The following is a 5,324-nucleotide window of genomic DNA, read 5'->3' as shown; positions in this document are numbered from 1 at the left end:
TCGTGCCGGAAGATCAACCTTTCTCGTAAAATTGAACAAAAAAGTGCAAGAATACTGAAACAGCGAACGAGAACTAAAAAAAAAAAGGGATTCGTCGAATCGTAAAACTTCATACAAGATATAACGATGAAAAGCGAGAGAGAGAGAGAGAGAGAGAGAAGAAAACGTGGGAAATTGTGGAAATAAAAATTTTGTAAAAATTTCACAATCTGTAAAGGACTGAACATACACGGTACATAACATATATGTATATGCTTTCGCTTTTTTTTTTTTTTTTCCTTTCTATTATAACTCCGATGGCTTGACGTCACGCGTAACAGACCGCTAGTTGGCAGAGTCGAGAAGGTTCGTTTAAAAGTACCTGCTGGCTCCGGTGTCTAACGTTAGGAAAATCCATACCATCGTGAAGACAATCTAGAAGGTTACATTTCTCTCCTCTATGATCCTCGATTCCCTTCGATATCATTCTCATTCGTTTTTTTGTACTTCCGTTCACTCAGCATAGCTGTTCTTTCGCTCAACGGCTACTCTGAATGAAGACAAAACCCATTTCTTCGTTACTTCCCTCGACTCACGCTTCAATTTATGCTACACTTTCCTGCCCTTATCTCTTCATGGCCATATCGTGACTTGCTTCTTTCTGTTCTACTTTTCCTTGTAATTTAGTTGTCGCTTCGTCCTTTAACCACTTCTTTCATTTCCTTTCCTTTATGATAAGGTATGATTAATTTTGTCTAACTTCTAGAGATTTATCAGGTTGTATATGATGCATCTGATCGCTCATATCTTGACGAATATTAAAATGGCTACGCTTATATCTGTTAATGACGCGATATATTATACAGGGTGGTTGGTAACTGGTGGTACAAGCGGAAAGGGGGTGATTCTACGCGAAAAAAGAAGTCGAAAATATAGAATAAAAAAATTGTTTTTTTCTTTTTTAATTTTTCCAACGATCTACAGTGAGATCCGTTATAACGTACCGCGCGCGTACCGAGCGAAAATTCAAAGTCGATTTTCTCGAAAACAAAGCCTCAAACGAAAAATTTTTATTCTATATTTTCGACTTCTTTTTTTGCGTAGAATCACCCCCTTTCCACTTGTACCACCAGTTACCAACCACCCGGTATATTATAACGTTAAGGAATTATATGAAAGGGAATAAGTTTCTTGGAAATGATCTTTTCTCGTTATTTTATTTTTCTTCTTTATTTTTAGAAAGGAATAATTAGTTTCGTCCGCTTTATAGAAATGCATTAGGTTGCAATCTCTTAGTCTGATATCTGTCCTTTGTTCAGCCATCTATTTTTATATCGGGTCTGTACCTATCGGTTGGTATTTCTATTTTTTATCTAGTTTCCTTTACCTTCGTTAGCAACAGAATTATCTTCTTTACTGGTTTACTTACTTTGACTGGTTAACTAATTCGTAATAAATTTTTCTCTTGCATTTTCCTTGTAGATTCAAAGGCAGAAACCTTTGATGTTTTAATCCCATTTCTCTTCTTTTCCATCTGGTAGCAATTGTATTTATCTTTCTGATTAACGAACGTTTTATCTAGACCTTTGGTAATTTCTATCCTTTTTACTATCGATGTAGTACATGTAGATACTAATACGATGAAACATATGTCGGAAGCTTTACATAACACTCACACAGGAAACGCACATAAGAAAATTGCTATTACACCGAAAAATATCGTAGATTGTACGAATATAGGAATAATAAATTTCATTTTCAATGAAACCAGAAAATTGCACGACAGGTTTAACATATTTCCGATTTTCCTAGAAAAAGATCCATCGATCTGGCAGAATAAAACATCATACGTAGCAGAATTAGAAATGATAGTGAAAGTAATACTCTGCAGACCGAGATACATATTTGTTAAGAAATATCTTTCGTAAAACTATATTTACTTCCACCTGGATAACATTCTCAGTAGTTTTCTAATATTTCTAAAATACGTTATATATTTTTGTCCATCTTTTGTTAAGAAATTATTATACTCCGACATTAACTTCACGTCACGATCTGCACCAGATGTCACAAGTTAGCTGAATAAGACCAGGAAAAAAAAACAACAAGAAGGAATCAACCTACTATACATTTAAAATTCTAAGCTTTATATAAAAAATTCCTCTTTTATATTTTTTTCTGAACATTTCATTAGGAATCCAATTATTTCTCTTTATAAGTTATCTCCATGTATTTTGTAATACCTGTTCTTTACTTTTTTTATGAATTCAGAATTTAATATTCTTGATGCTTTAATCCTATTCACTGCCTTTAACAATATACGTATTTCTCTTCCCTATTAATGAACTTCATCCTCTAGAAATTTCTCCTTTTCGATCTTCGCTATGCACTCATAATTGAAGGTTTAATATGTATCCTTTTGATCTCTCTTCATCATAGAAATTTAATTATTTTCTTTATTAGTAGATCTTTCTCCTTTATCACTTTTACGGATCAAAAATAAAAAAATTTGTTTCAATCTTACTCATATTTTCTTTGTTAAAATAACACTATTATGTATAAATATGTACAAATTATATTTACACAACTTTCATTAAGATGATTTCAATTTACTTTTCATTAACTTTGATTTAATTTACTTTTGATAATTTCTTCTTGTGGTAGAAGTCTTATATTACAATGTACTCGCATTACGTGATTGATATTTTTATTTTATTCCATACGATCTCCCTTCATTAGCAACCCAATTATTTTCTTTCTCGTTGGCTAACTTCTCGTAACAGTTTTTTCCCACATTTCCTGCATACTGCAAGTTAAAAGCGATCCCATTCCTTCCTTCATCCCTTTTTAATAATCTACTTATTCTTTTGTTAAGCAATTCTCTCTATGCCCTGGTAATTTTCTCTCGACTACTCCTGTTGCGAATTTAAAGTAAAAAGCTTCTGATATTTGAATTTCGCTCGTACTTACTTTTTCTTGTCTTTGTTGCGGAGTATAGTAGTGAATTTTGCTACTGTTGATAATATAGGGTGTTCAGAAGTTCCTGTTGAATTTACGAAAAGGCTAAAAGAATCTTCGTTACATTTTACATGCTAATTAATTAGGCCTGAGTATGTTAAATTCTGTATTACTTTGTATCAGTTAATATCCTCGTACGACCATCAAAATTTGATACTACACAGATTGAAATGATAAAAATGAACGCTGATAAAAAGAACGCTTCGTTAGAAAATATATGGCTATGTTCGAATACTCTTTGCAACCACTAAATAGCTGTGTAAATTCACTAAAATCCAACATCCTTTACATACGCACCGTGTTCTTGTTTGTGTTCCCGCGTATTGTCCCCTCCCCCTACCCATTCCCAGTACAGCAATTTTTCACATTACCTTCTTCAAGTTTACTCTATTTTTCCGCGTCATACGCGTCCCACGCGACACTAACCGATTCCTCTATTTTTCTTCTTACATTCTCACCCGCGAGTATAACATTCCTACCCTAGGTGCACCGTCATTGCTTCCTTTCTTAAATACGCACTGTCATTTCTTCAGCGTCAGCGCGTAGTTATTATTCCACAGACGTTCCCTCAATATTCTTCCCTTCGTCGCACTTCTCTCTGTAATTCGTCCAGCTTCGTCATCCCTCGCTTCCACAAATCCAACCTCACCCTCCTCCATTTCATTGCCTCTATCTCTCTCTATATTTTCTTACCGATCATCAATCTATCTCAATCTCTTCGTCTCATCGAACCGTTATATTTCTTCTTTGCTTCGGTTTCACGATTTACAAAGCATATCTCGGTGAGATGTATAGCTTGAATTATAACGAGATTGGATAACATCGAATTGAAGATACGATATAATAAGAAACAATACCATCCGCGTTGTAATACTTCTGTACTTCTACCAAACCGAAAATAACGGATAAAGACATGACATAAGTATAGAATCGATTTCATACAATGACAAGTGTATTTTGCTATTCGAGAAAGGAAACATGAATTTAACGTTTCGGCGAAGAATTTCAAAAATAGATTATTTCTCAAATATAAACTTCAAATATAATTGTAACCCTCTACAGGGGAAAAGCGAGTCGTTTATGTACAATTAAAAATTTTTTTGTTATTCTACATGTTTCGAAAACATCTGAACAAATTTTTCTCTATTTATCAACACTATCATACAATCATCAAAGTGTATGTATATTATATATACATATACATAGAAAAAATATTCAATATTTTCTTCAGCAAGAAATAAAATTCGCAGGAAGACCCAAGAGATGAAATTTCAGTTGATTTGAATAATATTATTTGAAATTTTCTGCCAAACGACGAAGCTCTGCTCCAAATCCGAAGCCACCCTATTTTCATCTCCCTTACTCGTTCACTTTTACTCTCAGCTTTCACCTTCTTCACCCCCTTTCGTTTCTTCCTCGTGTCAGTTTCTCTCTCCTTTACAACCCAGCCCAACCTCCAAGATCTCTTCCAACCCATATAATCCCGACTTACATCTTTCTCTCTTCCTCCATCTCCTCTCCCATTCACCACCTTTCCTTTTTCAGCCTAAAACAGCCTCAGTTAGCGATGGGTTCAAACGCGTGGCAAACAGGTTCGAACATGCATCGAGTAGAGTCATTACTTGAGAATTAATATGTGAAGATCACGAAAGAAATGCGCAATAAATACATTTTCGTTGATTTTATTATTGTAATGTAGCATTGTTATCAAAGAGGAATATTTTGATACGAAATAGCTAACATGGGAAAGCATCTGTTATGTTCACAGATATACATGAATATGTACCATATTGAATATATGAATATCGAATAGATATCAGTATAATCGACGTTTTGTAGACGCTAAAGATATTAGTTGAATAAAACCAGGAAAAAACAAGAAAAACGAATCAACTTATTATACATTTAGAATTCTAAGCTTTATAGAAAAAATTCTTCTTGTATGTTTTCTTTCGAACATTTCATTAGGAATCTAATTATTTCTCTTTGCAAGTCATCCTATTATGGTAAACTATATTTTACCATCCTCAATATGTTCAAGATACGTAATATACAGGGTGGTTGGTAACTGGCGGTACAAGCGGAAAGGGGGTGATTCTACGCGAAAGAAAAAGTCGAAAATATAGAATAAAATTTTTTTTTTTAATTTTTCCATCGATACAACGATCTACAGTGAGATCCGTTATAACGTATCGCACGCGTACCGAGCGAAAATTCAAAGTCGATTTTCTAGAAAACAAAGCCTCGAACGAAAAATTTTTATTCTATATTTTCGATTTCTTTTTTCGCGTAGAATCAACACCTTTCCGCTTGTACCCCCAGTTACC

The sequence above is a fragment of the Bombus impatiens genome, unplaced genomic scaffold (genome assembly GCF_000188095.3).
Source record: "Bombus impatiens unplaced genomic scaffold, BIMP_2.2 scf_0264, whole genome shotgun sequence".
Taxonomy (NCBI): Eukaryota; Metazoa; Arthropoda; class Insecta; order Hymenoptera; family Apidae; genus Bombus; species Bombus impatiens.
Note: the sequence above shows the minus strand (reverse complement) of the source record.